At 42.6% G+C, this 17,918-nt stretch overlaps 1 long non-coding RNA gene across 1 annotated transcript in view; it reads left to right on the plus strand.

The window, feature by feature from the left end:
* Positions 1-6,406: 6,406 nt before the first annotated feature.
* The window catches only part of LOC117979178 (uncharacterized), a 35,908-nt gene continuing 24,396 nt past the window's right edge, over positions 6,407-17,918 (plus strand). Inside the window, exon 1 of the long non-coding RNA XR_004669918.2 lies at positions 6,407-7,923. This is a non-coding gene — a long non-coding RNA (uncharacterized LOC117979178). The remainder of the gene's footprint in view (positions 7,924-17,918) is intronic.

The raw sequence follows: 17,918 nt of genomic DNA on the forward strand, positions 1-17,918 counted from the left end.
CTGTAATCCCAGCTATTTTGGAGGCTGAGGCAGGAGAATCACTTGAACCTGGGAGGCGGAGTTTGCAGTGAGCCAAGATAGTGCCATTGCACAAGAGCGAAACCCCATCTCAAAAAAAAAAAAAAAGAAGTATGACTAAATATATGTTTTCAGCATAAATATGAATGGACTAAACTATTATAATTTTTAAGGGAGGGTTTCAGATTGAGTCAAAAAATGAAATCCATTGTCTGCTGTACAAAAGATACATATCAAATAGCAGAAATGTAAATGATAAAGGAATGAATGTGCAAAGAAACAATTAAGCAAATGTAACGGAAGGAAGAACAGGACAGGGTCAAAGGTTTAGGGGCCTAGTTTACACAAAAAGCCCAATCCACAGTGAAGACATCACAGTAGAAAACTTTTTTTTGTGTTGAGTAACATACTGTACACTGCAAATAGTAACACCGTATTTGAATGTATTTAAATATCTGAAGCAAAAACAGCTGGGGGAATCTTAGTCTGTTTTTTCTGCTAAACAGATTACCTGAGACTGGGTCATTTATAATGAACACAGATTTATTTCTCTCACATCTGGAAGCTGGGAAGTCCAAGATCAAGGCACCAGCATTTGGTGAAGCCTTCTTTCTGTGTCATCCCATGGCAGAAGACAGAAGGGCAAGAGAGGGTGAGAGAGAAAAGGGGGTCTTTCTTCACTCTTTTATAGCGAAACTATTCCCATGATAGCAACACTAATCCATTCGAGACAGTGGAGTCCTCATGGCCTAATTATCTCTTAAAGATTCCACCTCTTAGTACTGTTACAATGGCAATTAAATTTCAACATGAGTTTTGGAAGGGATATTCAAACCATAGCAGTGTATGAAGGAAAATAGACAAATAAAAATTATAGCCAGGAGATTTTAACATGTCTCTCTGCCCCTCATAATTGGCACAAGAAATATATACATATATGAATATAGACTATATATATGAATTTAGACTATATATTCATATATTTTCATATGCATGGATTTATATATGAATATAGAGGATTTGAAGAATGTAACAATAAAAGCATGTTGATTTAATAGACGCATATATATCCTTTAAGCAGAATGCACATTCCTTTTAAATGGCCATGGGATAGTTACAACATGATCATTCACCAGGACACGAGAAACCTCCTTGCCTTGACATCCTCCTCATACCTAATGCTGGTCGGCTTCCTACTGCCGCTACCAATGATGCCCACCAGGGGACGACGTTTCCTTTCTCTCCTTCCTCTGCAGAAACCGGTCCAAGCAGGATGCCTTCCTTTTTCTGACAGGCAGCCCCCAGCAGTACCATCACAAACCTTGGTCTCTTCTTGTCACCAGCAAAGGGATGAAGGATAAGTGGTGAGTCTCCTTACATTCAAGACCTTAGAATTCATTTGATTACTATGTCTGAGCAGCTATTGACATCTATTAATAATATCTAGTGCTCGCTGCTCAACTTCCTAAGAAGTCCTCATCTTTTGGGCATCCAGAGTGATGGCCCCAGTCCACCTGGGTCTGTTCTCCAGGCCAAGAGATCATGCAGAATAGTGTACAGGAGCCCGGGGCCCTAGAGCCACACTGGCGTGAACCCTGATTCAGGTTCATGAGCTCTGTGCCCTTGGGTAAGTCACTTAACGTCTCCAAGCCAGTTTTCTCATCTGCAAAACAGGGAAATAATCAATATGGAAAAAAATCAGAATCTAGGGGAATAATTTTTGATGATTTAAGATTATTTTAATTTTGAATTTTTCAGTGGGGACACCATAACATTTTCCACTGATTCAGACCTCTAGACATTGGTTTCTACCATTTTAAAAACTAATGCATGCATACACACAAACACATGTGCGCACACACACACACACACATAGACACACAACCGCACACATCCAAATATGCATGCATACACACACAGCCACACTCACATCATTGGCATCATTCTAAAATAAACTTAAAATTGATTATCTCAGTTTACATTGTTTTACCTGTTCAAAATATCCTGACTTCAGAGTTAGGAACAGGAGTGCTTCTCTAGAGATGGGTCTTTGCATTGTACAATCTCAGCATACAACAAAGATCATTTCTGACCAACACAACTGCTCTGAACCTTTGGCGGTGCAGGGTTTGCATATCATTGGAGGCTCAATACTCTAGACATCGAAGAGTTTTACATCAAGCTAAACATTTTAAGTTAAATATATTCTATCTTCCTAGTTTTACAAATTCATCATGAGCTAGAAAGCTAGGTTCAAATGTAGAGTTCAGACTTGCTGGAGCTCCCCAGAGGAAAATGGCAGTGTGGGGAGAGGACCATTATCCTTCTGTTCCCAATGCTGTGTCCATCCCATGACACAGGTGGCCTTGTGAGCACACATGTGGACACCCAGAGCGCATGCCCAGGCTTCACCCATACCCCCCAGGCAAATGGCTGCTTTCTGGACACCCTGTGAGTCCCTGGGAAAATGAACTCTGGGAAGAACCTGTGTGGACCCTAGAAGTAGGCTGCAGCTGTCTGGGCAGGGAATTTGGGGTCCTAGGTCACCAGGGCACAGTGTACCACCAGGTGAGCGTGTCTCCTTGGCCCCACTCACTCCACCCTCATGAAAGGCCAAAGAAAGGGTCAGGCAGGGCCCTCTGAGGCACAGAACCCAAGCCCCTTTTACTGGGGTCTAAGGTCAGTATCGCTGCCTGAAGTCCCAAGGAGAGGTCAGGAAGCAGTAGTGACTCTCTGTGAAGTTCCTGAGAAGGCGGTGCAATATCCTCATTCCCATTCATTAAAAAACAAAACCTGACCACAGGCTTGGGTGGGAAATGTTTTGTTATAAACAAGGCAAGACAAACGCTTGCCAAGATTTGTCTAAGACAGCTGCTTGATTTGTCAGGTTAACGAGGGCTGGAAAAAGGAAAGCCTCCTTTTGCCTTCACTGGGGTCTAAAGGCTGCAAGAATTTCCTCACGGTGATACTGACATGCAGTGACACCAGGAACCCTCTCGTGGTGTTAAAATCTTAATGGTGAGCCATAGCCATGCTCTCCCTCCCATTCTTGGGCACTGGAGCATGATACACACAGGCAGGAAGTGCGCTGGCCTGTTGTTGGGTCACTGTCATTCTGGCTTTCTCCCTTGTAGGGCTAGAAAACTAACTTTATCAGATCACCCAGAGGTGATCCGGCTCAGGATGACAACTTATTTGCCACAGATTGCACTTTTGGGTGGCTACTTCCTCAATGCATTTAGGGAGGCACCTTCATCATATCTGTTAGCCATCTCCCAAACACTGCCACTCCTGAGAGTATACCATAGGTCTCGAATCCCAGCCTCTGTGCGACAATTCTCATCACTGTCACTAGAGGCAGCAGCATTTGCTGACCTGGCCTTTTGCTCTGGGCTTTATCCTAGCTGTATTGTCTATAAATATCACCCATAACCCATGAGCCAGCTTGCGGGGCATATGGGATCATGTCTCTTACTTTCTTTCCACTCACTGTTCGGGCTCCACACAGCCATAGTGACAGAACAGCCAGCACTTCCCTCTTGAGGCCTCCCCCAGACGCACCTAGAGTTGTCCTAATACCCAGGGGGTGACAGGGTCCAAAACCCAGCTCACAGGCTTCGTGGCTCCTGACACCCCAGGGCGCTATCCCAACATCATGGTGCTGTTTCCTCTCTCAGCCCCCAGCTGTCCTTGAGGGAGACAAGACCTAGTGGCTGTTTTCCTGGATGAGAAGGCAAGCTCCTCTGAGGTGCAGGGTGCTCTTCTTCCTCCTTGTCACTCCAGGACCTAGCAAGGCACCTTGGCTTATGCAGGGTAGAGGCTCAGACATTTATAGAACTAATTCAGAGCTATAGAACATTAGAGCTGGAAGAAGTTGTTGAGATCACATAGTTTACTGCTCCTTCTCCATTCTACAGATGAGGAGACTGAAGCACAGAGGTGAAGCAGCTTGCCCAACATCACACTGCTGCTTAGTGATAGAGGCAGTGCTAGACCCCAGGGCTCCTGACTGTTACTGTTGGAGGCTCTTAACCCACTGGGATCAAGAAGGTGCCAAGAGCTAGACTCTCCCTCCAGGAAAATGAACACAGACACAAAACCTTGCATATATGCTTCCGGGTAAAGAACCTGCCTGCATTTTGGTACCACTACGTGCTGGCCTGTCCTGGGCATGTTATATCATGAGAGGGCAGGTAAGTGGGGCTCTGGAGCCAGGCTGCTTGGGTTCAAGTCCCAGCTCTGCCACTGCTAGCTGTGTGGTTATTTAATGCCCTCACCTGTGGGAGGCTGAAGCCTGTAATCCCGGCACTTTGAGAGACCAAGGCAGGCGGATCACCTGAGGTCAGGAGTTTGAGACCAGCCTGGCCAACATGACAAAACCCCGTCTCTACTAAAAATACAAAAATTAGCTGGGAGTGGTGGCAGGCACCTGTAGTCCCAGCTACTCGGGAGGCTGAGGCAAGAGAATCACTTGAACATGGGAAGTGAAGGCTATAGTGAGCCAAAATCACACCACTGCACTCCAGCCTGGGCGACACAGCGAGATTCTGCCTCAAAAAATCAAAACGAAACGAAACAAACAAACAACCAATCATGATGCCCAGCTCTTTGGGTTATTGTAAACATGAAACAATTTGATCTGTTTAAAGCTCCTAGGCTGGGCGTGGTGACCTGTAATCTCAGCATTTTGGGAGGCCAAAGTGGGAGGATTGCTTGAGCCCAGGAATTTGAGAAAGCCTGGGCAACATGGTGAAACCCCGTCTCTACAAAAAAAAAATTAGCTGGGCATGATGGCGTGCACCTGTGGTTCCAACTACTCAGGAGGCTGATGTGGGAGGATGACCTGAGCCTGGGAGGTCAAGTCTGCAGTGAGCCAAGATCACACTACTGCACTCCAGCCTTGGGGACAGAGCAAGACCCTGTCTAAAATAAATAAATAAAGCTCCTAGAACCCAGCAGGACATGGAAGAAGCTCTGTGTCAGCTGTCAATATTATTATAACCACCAAGTGAGTCCCTAAATGAAGAACAACAAGCAGCCACAATTTAAAATAAGAAAAGGATTTTGAAATCCTGTGATGAATGTTTGATTTCATCTCCTCAAGTTTATACTCCAGCCCTGGAAGCCAATCACAAAACAATGACTATCTTTTGAGGAAATCTTGCTTTATGTCTTAAATTCTCACTAGCGACATAGAATATTCAATAGACAGTGGTTTCTTTCGCAAAAAGTTGAACAAAAAGCTTAAAAATAACACGTGTCTCTGTCTTCAGGGAATTGGCTCAGGCCCAGTCATTTATGTTTGGTGAATTGGCAGCACCCTCCCAGCCTTGCTGTCCTGCCACGAGGCCTCCCGGGGGCGCTCTTCTCACACAGGAATCATCTAGGTTTTCTAAATTCTTCTACATTCTTGCCTCAAATCCTTCTAGATTTAGCCTAGACCACATAGCGAGACCCTGCCTCTTAAAAAAAATTTTTTTTTTTTTTTTTTTAGTTAGCCAGGCGCAGTGGCCTGCACCTGTAGCTACTCGGAGGCAGTAGCTACTCGGAGGCAGGAAGATCATTTGAACCCAGGAGGTCAAGACCAGCCTGGCCAACATGGCAAAACCCCATTTCTACAAAAAATACAAAAATTAGCTGGGCTTGGTGGTGCATGCCTGTAGTCCCAGCTACTTGGGAGGCTGAGGTGGTGGGAGGACCGCTTGAGCCAGGGAGGTCAAGGTTGCAGTAAGCCAAGATCGTGCCACTGCACTCCAGCCTGGGGAACAGAGTGAAACCTTATCTCAAAAAAAAAAGAGAGAAAAAAAAATCCTTCAAGATTGCCCATTCCTCACTGGGCACACCACTCATTCAACACGACTTGCAAGGATACCTTTTGGATCTGGCCCTAACTATGCCTCCAGGCTCACCTGCTGGACTTGAGGACACCATCCCGTGTCCTGACCATCCTGTGTTCCTGTGCCCGCCTCACCTACTCCTCACCTGGCCCTTCAGTGCAAGTGTGGTCTCCCATGGCTCACTACCAGAAGTGGGGGGGTCTCACCATCCTCCACCCAGTGTAACCGTGGTGCTCAGCCCGGTGCCCAGCAAACCTGCTTAGGGGGAGAAAGCTCTGAAACCACAGGCACTCTGAGGGGCTGCCTTTCCTGGTGCAGAGGGCACAAGGCCCTGGAGGGCTTTCTCTCCTGGCTGGTCATTCACAGGTACTAGAGCAAGGATCAGGCTATGGTGCTGTGGAATCTTGATGGCATTAATTTGAAGTGCATCATTGTTCATTACAAAAATCAATCTCCTTTCCAATAGCAAAAGGAGAAAAGACACTTCCCCTCCCCACCCCCAATTTTTTTTTCCACCATCAAATAATGTTCCTCGGCCCCAGAGAGGGGTAGAAAGCAACACCACAGAAGAATGTTGTTAAAATTTTCTTCCTACTATGGTGACTGCGTTCCCAGAACTGATTAAGGCTAGAACGGTTTGGCTTTCCTAGGCTGAAGGTTTAAGAAGCCATGTGAGGGGTTTGAAAGGAACAAGACAACATTTTAGTCTAGGACATTCTATGCTGTTCCTTCCATATCATCAAGTCCCTAGAAATCTGACTAAATCTTGCACAAGCACCAGCAGCAGGGAAGTTGGCCCTGAGATGCCACAGCCTGACCTGGTGTGGAAGGCAGGATGGGCCCAGACTCTGGTCCCTTGCCTGCCCCTGACTTCTGTGGAAGGCAGAACTTTCTGAAGAACCTCCACTTATTAGACTTTCTTTTCAGCCTATCAGCCCTGCCTTTGCAGCCAGCAGACTTGCATTCATACACCAGCACCTCTACTTACTGGCAAGGTCAATCATTCTCTCAAGGACTTGGCTTTTTGATCTGCAGAACGGGCTCCGTGGCCACCCTGGTCTCCTGAGGTACTGTGTGGGCCTCCTGGGATAAGGCAGGTGCAGCCCTCATACAATACCTGGAGCCAAGTGCTTCCCAAAGTTCCTGTTTATTATTATTATTATTTCCATTTTTTAACACAACAAAACCAAAACTCAGGTTAAGGAATTTGCCTAAGAACCACTGCATTGACAGGGCTGAGGCTGGAATCCCATGGAACTCCTGGCTCCAGCCCAGGGCTCTTTCCCAGGGGCCTGAGATGTCCTGCCTCAGTGACAACTGCACGATTCCTCCTCCATTCAAAGGGAGGAAGGCGTAATGAATGTTTTCAGGATTCCAGATGCTGAGATGAAAGGAAGCTCCAGGATGTCATTACCCAGCGTGTCTATCTTGTCACTGCCTTTGAAGTTTATTTTGGTGGCAGCGCATGACGGTTTCCCTGCATCTGGTCCCTGTGGCCACTTCACTGGGCCCTTGACCCGCCTTCGCCGTTGCCAGCCTCTGAGCGTCGCCCTTCAGGCCCTCCTCCGGCTGGAAGATGGGGCTCCTGGCAGGAAAGCCCACCACCCACATCAGTTCCAAGCAGAGATAGTGGAGGGCGGACTGGAAGCCATCCAACCTCACCCCTATCCCCAAATGGCCCTCTTCATACAAAAGGCTCTGTCCTTCAGTGTCCCCTCACTGCTTTGCTCTTTAACAGTGTGAAGACTCCTGGGAGGGTGACACATTACCAGAAAGGTGTGGGCCACTGCCTTTAGGATTGGTGCAATTTATGGTAATGGAGGGGAGAAAGGTAGGTAACCAGGAGGGAGACGTGGAGGCCTCAAGACAAACCTCTCCTCTCTCACAATTACAGGGAAGGCTGAATCATTAAGGACATGAATCAGATTGATTCTCGTGGCTTTAAAAACAAACACCACAGGACCAGCGTGACCTGACAGCCTGTTCTTATCCACAGAGGCTTGTGGTCTCCATCGAAAAGAAGCAAAGACAGCACGTCCCAACTCAAAAGATTGTGTCATCCTAAAGGGTGAGACCATCATCCTTGTTCTTCCGTATGAGAAAGAGACCCATGATCCTGGGCTCCTGTTTCCCTGTCACTGTGGGCTTGGTTGGGTCATTGTGGCACCTGGAGGGGAGCAGGCCATTGAACATGGCAGGAGAGGCACGGACTCAAAGTGACAGGGGCAAGGTGAGTGTTAAGGGAGCATTCTGTTCCACCTCCCTTCTCCAACCTTCCAGCCATCGCTGGGAGCCCCAGGGTAAGGAGGATGCTGAGGTATGGGAAGCAGAAGAGGACAGTGGTCCTGACATTGCATCTTCTCAGAGGCAGGGTGAGCCTTTCTCTGCCAGAATGCCCTCTGTCATGTCTGGGCTCATGAGTAGAGGGCAAAACTCAGGAAGTGGGCTGGAGGGATGCCAGGATGGACACGTTCTCAAATATCTCCCCCACTGCCTTTCACCAAGTTTGAAATTCTGTGTCTCACTTATCATGTATTTTATTTATTTAGTTCTCCATGAAACCTCTGACTTTTTTTTTTTTTTTTTTTTTTTAGATGGAGTTTTGCTCTGTCACCCAGGCTGGAGTGCAGTGGCATGATCTTGGCTCACTGCAACCTCTGCCTCCCGAGTGCAAGCGATTCTCCTGCCTCAGCCTCCCAAGTAGCTGGGACTACAGGCGTGTGCCACCACACCTGGCTAATTTTTTGTACTTTTTAGTACAGACCAGGTTTCACTGTGTTAGCCAGGTTGTTCTCAATCTCCTGACCTGGAACCTCTGATTTTTAAGAGCTCCTTTTAAAGTGCAAACTCACCTTTAAGCAGTAACATTAAAGTACTCCTATCAGTAAGCTGGAAGAACCATCTTTACAGGGAGGGATGGAGCTAGGCCACTTAACTCAGAGAGAAGGGCAGCCAGGTGACCTAGTGGTAAACCTGCCAAGCCAGGAACAGAAAATCTGTTTTCCATACTGTTATAGGTTGAATTATTATTTGCAAATAAGGTCATTGCAGATACAGTTAGTTAAGATGAAGTCATACTGGAGTAGCATGAGCCTTTAATCCAGCATGACTGGTGTCCTTATAGAAAGACGATGCGAAGACACAAAAGGAGGATGCCATGGGAAGTCACACAGACACCCAGACAAAGAGGGAAGACAGCCACATGAAAGCAGAGGCAGAAATTGGAGTCAGGCTGCCATGATCCAAGTAACTCCTGAAGCTACCAGAAGCTGGAGGAGGCAAAGGAGGATCCCCCTCTAAAGCTTTTGGAGGGAGCCTGGCCGTGCCCACACCTTGATTTTGGATTTCTGATGTTGTAAAGGCACCCAGTTTGTGGTGCTCTGTTACAGCAGCCACAGGAAACGAATATCTCTAGCTCAGCATCTGACTCACAAAGTGGCCTGAACAAATGCTGGCTCCTATCTGAGCTTCTGCAAAATAAGGTGATTGGGCTAGGTACACTAGGATCCCTTCAGCTCTAACAGCCACTTCAGGGTTGTTCTGAGGTTAGGAAAGCAGTTCATTCTTTCAACCGATAATTTTTGGGCATTTTCTATACCAGGTTCAGAGTGGTGAGCAGGTCAGCCACTTCAGGGTTGTTCTGAGGTTAGGAAAGCAGTTTGTTCTTTCAACTAATAATTTTTGGGCATTTTCTGTACCAGGTTCAGAGTGATGAGCAGGTCTCTGTCCCCAGGGAGGGTGTGTTCTTGCCTGTCAAATGGAAGATAAGCCAGTTAAGAAAGAACTGGGCACGGGACCCATGCACTGTGGTGTGCACCTGATATCCCTGCTATTTGGGAGGCTGAGGTAGGAGGATCCTTGGAGGCCAGGAGTTCAAGGCTACAGTAGTTATGATGATCATGCCTGTGAATAGCCACTACACTCTAGCCTGGGCAACACAGCAAGACCCTGTCTCTTAAGATTTTTAAAATAAAATAAAATAAAAATCTTAAAGCTCACTATTATAGGAAAAAAAAAAAAAAAGAACTGGACACAGGCTGAAGCCAGGAGGAGCCTGAGTCCCTGGAGCTCCCCCAGAGTAGGTCCCAAGGAGCTAAAAGGCCATCAACAGGCTAAGGGCGGAACCAGACAACACAGGAATGGGGGGGAACCTAAAGATTTCCCAATAAGTCAAAAAGGAAATTAGCTACATGATAAATTACAATGGTTGGAGTTTAGGAAGGTGTTTAACTTGCATTTAAGAATTTCCTGCTTCGTTATAATTTTCTTCCCTGTGAATAACTCTCTTCGTCTCCAAGATATTTGATATGGGTATAATTCTTTGAAATAATAACATACTTTAAGAAATACGCAGCTACACAAAAATAAGAGGCTGGGTTTTTTGGGGAGGGGCAGGATTGTCATTATTTTCTAAGCCTTACGTTTGAGTCAGGGCAGCCATGAGACACCTCTTGCTAAGAGAAATTAATTGATTTTTCAAATTAATTTTTTCTTCAGTGCACACAGTTCCAATCATCAAATTGAGCTAATATACTTATAATAAAACATGATTCCCTGTCCCATCCTTCCCCACCCCTACCTGTTCCCCTCTCTAGAGTCTTCCACTTTCAACTGCTTTTTTCCTGGGTTTACATATCTTCATATTTCTAAACAACATGTATATTCTGTTATCTTTTACTTTATCAATTTGAGATATTATCTACTGACTTCCTGTTATGCTAGATGGGGATCTAGTTCTCTTACAGCATCATCTCCATCCGTCTGCTTCCTGTTCCCCCTCCTCCCCATGCAATTTGATTATGGTTTTTGGTCAGATTAATATTATCTGTTTATATCATTATGCCTGGACAAATATTATTCACGGCTGAGCATTGTAGTGCACTATGATTATGTTTCCTTTCTTACCTTTTGTTTCATCTGTAGTTAATAATTGCCTTCTTTTTATTTACTTAATTTTCTGTACTTATTGCTAATTTATCTTGCAACTTCTGAAAGTCTCCCACTTTTCTATAAAGCCAACAACATCAAGCAATCTAACTGTTCTTTTTTTGTTTTTAATTTCTGTTAGAAACATCTCTCATGAAGATTTGCCTTCTCCTACCTAGGCTGGTTTTTCTCTAGGCTTGCCAGGCTGCTGTATACCTGTCTTTCTGGGACTGATTCCTTTTTGCTGCCATCCTTGGGATTTTTTTTATTTTATTTATTTAATTTATTTATTTATTTGCCTTTTTCTTTGAGTTGGATTCTCTGTTTCTTTGATATCTTCCTCTTTTTAGTTTAATACCTTGTTTTAATGGAGTACATGCTCCAACAGTCTGATCAGGTTAAAATGATGGTTCAACAGTGATGGACACAGTGATGATGTTCCTCGTTGTGGCTGTCCCTTGAGGATACTGCTTCAGTCTGAACCAGGTGCCCTGTACGTCATCAGATGTCACTCTGGGATCTTTGTTCACCGTACTCTTGGTGATTTCCTTCACTTCTCTCCTGGGTTGAAATTCATTTTCTTTATTTTATTTTATTTTATTTTATTTTATTTTATTTTTATTTTTTTGAGATGGAGTCTCGCTCTGTCACCCAGGCTGGAGTGCAGAGTGCAATGGCGTGATCTTGGCTCACTGCAAGCTCTGCCTGCCAGGTTCATGCCATTCATCTGCCTCAGCCTCCCAAGTAGCTGGGACTACAGGCGCCCACCACCATGCCCATCTAATTTTTTGCATTTTTAGTAGAGACGGGGTTTCACCATGTTAGCCAGGATGGTCTCGATCTCCTGACCTCATGATCCAAAGGGCTCCCAAAGGAGCCTCGGCCTCCCAGAGGGCTGGGATTACAGGCGTCAGCCACTGCACCCAGCTGAAATTCATTTTCTTTATCCCGTGTCCCATGTCCTTCTCTTTCTTGCTTTACTTCCAACAGCTTCTAATAGTTTCCTGAGAAAGCAGACATGGGAGGCAGAGCTTTTGAGACTTTGCATGTTCAAAGATGTCTTTATTATGCCCATATACTTCCTCGATTATTGGCTACCTACAGAATTATAGCTTGAAAAAAATTAAATTTCCTAGGTTGGAAAAATTTTCAGTAACTTTTTGTAATTTGGGGGGCATTGCTCTACTGTCTTCTTGCTTTTGGTGTTGCTATTGAGAAGCCCAAAGCCATTCAGATTCTTCCTCCTTTTTATACAGTATAGTTTTTCTCTCTGGAAGCTTTAAAATCTTCTCTTTGTCCTCATGGTTCTGAAAGATCACGATGAGATGCCTTCACATAGGTTTAGTTTTAATCAATTTGCAGGATTCTCACTGAGCCCTTTAAATCTAGAAAGTCATATAAGAATATGAAGTTTTCTTCAGCTATTGTTGATGATTTATTCCCTACAGCCTTCTCTGTTTTCCTTTGCAATTCCAATTGGTTGGATTTTGGATCTGTCGTACTTACCCTCTAATGTTCTTATATTGTCTCTCCTACTTCCCATTTCTTTGTCTTTCTCCTCCATTTTTCAGGAAATTTCTTCCAGTTTAGTTTCCAGTTCTACTGAGTTTCTTTCCATCATCATATTTTCATTTTAAAGAGCTTCTGTTGTTGTTATTGTTTATCAAATGTTTTATTTCTTTTTAAAATAACATCCTGTTCTTCCTTCATTGATGCAATCTCTCCTGTTCTCCAGGAATATTAACAACTTTTAAAAAAAGTTTTCTTCTTTCTGCATTGACCGTTTTCTCTAGGGGTTGCTTTCCACTATTTATTTGTTTGGGTCTCTTTATTCCACATTAGAGAACTTTGTCAGTGTTTGGCTGTCTGTTCTTGACTAAGATTGGGGTCTAAAAAGCTGTTCTAAGAAGTTCTGAGTGTATGAAGGCCTTGATAGATTAGAGCTTCGTGGTGGAGTAGTCTCAGTGTTGTGTGCTGGGAACCTCCAATTCAGGATCTTTTTCTTAGGCTGTTTAGATTCCTCAAGAAAGACTCTTCTCTCCAGCTTCTGGATCCTGACATTTTGGGAGACGAATGTGGAAAGTGGACTGGGGGTCTTGGAATTCAGTTGTATGTGCTAACTAAGTATCCTTGTTTTCTGTGCGGTGCTCAAGCCTTTGTTTCCCTTCTTTACAGAAAAACTCCCAGTCTTCTGAGAGGGTGGGAAAAGGGCAGTCACCAGGAGTATGGAGTAAAGAAGGGAACTCGGGAATCTAATCACTTCTCAATGGATTTCACTTCCTGTTCTTTCTTGAGTACCCTTTCATCCACAGTTCTGGAGGTGCCCAATGCTGCCCAGTTCTGAGCCCTTTGAGGACTCTGTGGAATAAATCAAGTTGGTTCTTCACTTTCTCTATAGATGACTTAAGATTCAGCTTTATCAATCTGCTAATCCAGTTACCACTCACACTTCTGCTTTCTAGCTTCAAATATTTTATAGCTGTTCTCTATAAAACTATTATAAAATAGTTTATAGCTGTGAGTTTATGTTTTCGCTTTGTTTTAAAATTTCTTTACTGGCGAGGGACATCAGACATATATTCAAATAGGCATGTTTTTAAAAATTGATTTTTGTTTATATTTTTAAGTTTTGTTTTATTTTTAATTGACAAGAATTACACATATTTATGGTGTAAAATGTATTGTTTCAATACATGTATACACTGTAGAATGATCACATCAGGTGAATTAGCATATTCATCACCTCGAATATTTATCATTCCTTGTTGGCAAGAACATCTAAAATCCTCTTTTAGCTATTTTGAAATATATATTATTATTAACTATAGTCACTGTGCTGTGCAGTAGAACACCAGAGCTTGTTCCTCTTATCTAACTGAAACTTCAAACCCATTGACCAGTGTCTCCTCTTTCCCTTTCAACCCTCCCACCTGCCACCCAGCCTCTGGTAACCACCATTCTACTCTCTTCTATGAGACTGACTTTTTGAGATTCCTCATATAAATGAAATCACACAGTATTTGTCTCTCTGTGCCTGGCTTATTTCACTGAAATGTCCTTTAGGTTTATCCTTGTTGTCACAAATGACAGAATTTCCTGGGTTATTTTAAGGCTGAAGAGTATTCCATTTACATATACACCACATTAAAAAAAATCCATTCATCCATGAATGAGCACTTAGGTTGTTTCCATATCTTGGCTATTGTGTATAGTGCTGCGATGAACATGGAAGTGCAGATATGTCTTCAATATACTGATTTCAATTCCTTTGGGTATATACCCAGGAGTGGGATTGGTGGATCATATGATAATTCTATTTTTAGTTTTTTTGAGGAACCTCCACAGTTTTCCAAAATGGCTGTACTGATTTACATTCCCACCAACAGTGCATAAGGGTTCTCTTTTCCCCACATCCTCACCAACACTTGTTATCTTTCCTCTTTTTGATAACCACCAATCTAACAGGTGTGAGATGATATCTCATTGTGGTTTAATTTTCATTACTCTTATGAGTAAAGATGTTGAACATTTTTGGATATATCTGTTGTCCAGTTATATGTCTTCTTTTGAGAAATGTCTATTCAAGTCATTCGCCCATTTTTAATAGGTTGTTTTCTTGTTATTGAGTAGTTTGAGTTCCTTGTTTACTTTGTATATTAGCCTCTGATTTGATGTATGATTTGAAAATATTTTCACCCAATCTGTGAGTTGCCTTTTCTTTCTATTAATTGATTCCTTTGTCATGTAGAAGCTTTTTAGTTTGATGCAATCCCATTTGTCTGTTTTTGCTTTTGTTGCTTCAACTCGACATCTTAACCTGGAGGCCCTCAAGGCTAATTTTCCAAACCCAGTGATAGCCAACATTTATTCATCTGTCACTTAATGCTGAGGCTACTTTCTGAGAAATGCAGTGTTAGCTGATTTCATTATTGTTTGAAGATCATAGAGTGTACTTAAACAAACCTGAATGGTATAACCTACTACACAGCTATGTTGTATGGCTTCAAATCAGTACAGCATGTTACTGTACTGAATACTGTAGGCAATTGTAACACAGTGGTATTTGTGTATTTAAATATATCTAAATGTGGAAAAGTTACAGTAAAAGTACTGTATTATAACCTGTTGGTTGACTGAAAAGCTGTTGTGTGACACATGCCTGTATTTATTATCATCCAAGAGGTCATCTGACTACTTTATATATATTAATTCATTGAATTCTCATACCAGTCCTAGTAGATGAGTACTATTGTTATCAAATGAAGAAACTGAGGCACAGAGAGGTTATGTAACTTATCTAAGATCTCCCAACTTGTATATGGTGGAGCTGGGATTCAAGCCCAGGAATTTGGCACCACATCGGTACACCGTCTAGCCTAAGGAACGTTACTATTCTCTCTTATCTTCTAAGACTTGGTTACCAAAAGACAAAAAGGGATCTGGTTAGGATTCCCTTCAATGGCTCTCTTCTAGTTAAATGATCTCTTTGTTTACCCTGCCTGCTACGTTTCAGGCACTATGCACAATTCTCGTTTAATTCTCACAGCATTCTTATGTAGTAGGTATTAACAGGTGCATTATACAGATGAGAATACTGGGGCCCAGAGCTGTTAAATAACTTGCTGGAGCCTCTTGTAGCAACTTGAAGAGCCAAGATTCAAATCCAAGTCCACGTAGCTTCAAAGCCAAGGAAGACTCTGAGGCATGCTTAGAATTTTGAAAGGCCTCTGTCAAAAAGGGGAGACCAGAGCATATACTTTCACTACCTTTCACCATGTCCAAATATTTAGCAAAGTAAATATATGTGGTTCATTATTTTGATTTTCTTTGTCAGGGGTTCCAATTAATGTATGTTGGATCTCTTTTGTCTGTATCTCATATCTCTAATTTTCCTCTGTAATCCTTTTTAACATTTTGATTTTTAAATTTAATATTTTATGTCTCTCTTATTTGTTTTTCACAATGTTTCTTTTCCTTTATTTCAATCATGGCTTCATTTATTTCTTTTACTGCTTTTTTAAGTTCTGCCAGTTTACTTTTCATCTTCTCCTGCTATTTTATCATCTCTTCCCCAGCTCTTGCATCTCTTCTTTGTCCTCTTACTTTAGAAAGATAATTGTCTGTTGCATATATGTTTAATCCATGGTGAAATATTTGTGGTCAAAATTTCATCTGCTCCATGACAACATTTTCAGGCTCTCTGTCTTTTGTTTTCCCTGTTTTCTTCTTTTCCTTTTCTTTTAACATTTTCATATAAATTATATGCTGCTTTGTTTTACATTACTCAACATTGCAGAAAATGAGTTATTTCTGGAACACCTCTTAGAATGAAATTCATGTGTCAGTGGGGCCAGGGCCATGTTCCAGGCTAACTGGAATTTGTGTGTGTGCTGGTTTCACTTTTATTGTTTCCCAGCTAATGAAGAAAGGCCAGTGTGCCATTTGTTTGTTTGTTTTAATGCAAGAGCTCTTTTTTCCCTCACTGCCAAAGAGATAGACCACTTTCCATTATTATGGCTTATCAGTATGATTTCTTGTTCTATCACATTTGTATTTTGGAACCAAATTAGATTCAGGGTCACTTTTACTGATAGAGTACTCCTCAACACAATTAGAAAAACAAGGGTTTGATTTTGCCTGCCAAGGATGCCCTTCATCTTTAAGATCGGTAATTTTGCTGGCTTTTTCTGAGATCTGTGGCCACAGCACCTTCTCTCTGCAGCATCCTTTCTGTACGCAAATGCCCCCGTCAAGCTCCCTGTTTATGGCAGTTCTTCTACTTATCATATAGACTGGTGTTTTAGTTATCTCTAAGCTTCTTTTAAAGTGAAGTTTGCAGTTTTGTGTCTCATTTTCCTTGTTGCTTTTGGATAAATTCCAGGAAAAGAGAGGGAGAAAGGTAACTTTGAACAGCCGTATTCAAACCAGACATCCACTCTAATTTCTTTTTCAGACCTGTTGCACAACTTCCTATTTACTGAACTCTGGTTAGGTTTGCCATTTATATCTCATGTCTTGCTCATTCTGTTTGTTTTTTTCCCCCTTTTCACCCTTGGTTTTGCAGGTTTTTTCCTCAAGAAGTTCCATAGGAGATAAACTTTCTATTAGTCTGGGTCCCCTGAAAAGTAAATTTCAAGTCATGAGTAAAAATAGAGAAAGATCTGGATAAGGCTTGGAGAGATATCAGAGCATGATGCAGGTTTGACCCTGAATGATGGAGAGAGGGAGAGAAGGTTGGGTAGAAGGGTTTTAGATTCCATTCAGTCAGACGAAAAGTTTGACACAGATGTTGGAGAGTCCCCTGTCTCCCAGGAATGGGTCTGGGTTAGTATCTCTGCTACATTCAGTCTTTGGCTGGGAGCAGCCATGACACAAATGTGCCAACAGATTTCAGGCACAGAAGTGGGACCCATGGTCAGTTACACTCCTGTAATCAGAGATCTGCAAGGCACATTCTCATGGCAGCCACACTTCCTTTGCTTTGCATTTCTGAAAATATTTTATTTCAGCCTGACATTTGATTGATAATTTAGCAATATGTAGAATTCTATATTCAAAATAATTTTCTCTCAGAACCTAGAATGAATTGGATCCATTGTCTTCTAGAATCTAGTTGCTGATGAGAAGTTTAATGTCAACCTGACTTCTGATTTTTAAGGAATTTCTGTTTCTCTCCCCCACTGGCCACTTCCTCCGTCTCTCTCTCTCTGCTTTTAGATGTACCCTATCTTCAGTGTGCAGAAATGTGTTAAAGAGTGTGTGATTGTCAGCACTATGTGAACTTTTTAAGGCTAAAAACTGCTTCTTTTCAGCTCTGGGAAAATTTCTTATATGATTTGTTTGATCCACTTTCTCTGTTTTCTCACTCTGGAAATTCTATTAGTCGGATAATTGACTTTCTAAATAGATCCTTTCTCTCTGGCTCCATCTCTTTGCCTTATGTTCTGGGAAATTTCTTTGACTTTATCCTTCAATTATTCTATTAATTTTTCCTAATTAATTTTCTTATTGTTCCTTTTAAATAGCATTCTGCTTATGTTTTTGTCCATATTCATACAACAACTCAAAAATTCTGGGGCTATTCATTAGAGTTGTTTGTTTTTTTTTTTTTTTAATGTTTTCCTTTCTCCACTGAGT

Source organism: Pan paniscus, chromosome 12, assembly GCF_029289425.2.
Source record: "Pan paniscus chromosome 12, NHGRI_mPanPan1-v2.0_pri, whole genome shotgun sequence".
In the NCBI taxonomy this organism is placed as follows: domain Eukaryota; kingdom Metazoa; phylum Chordata; class Mammalia; order Primates; family Hominidae; genus Pan; species Pan paniscus.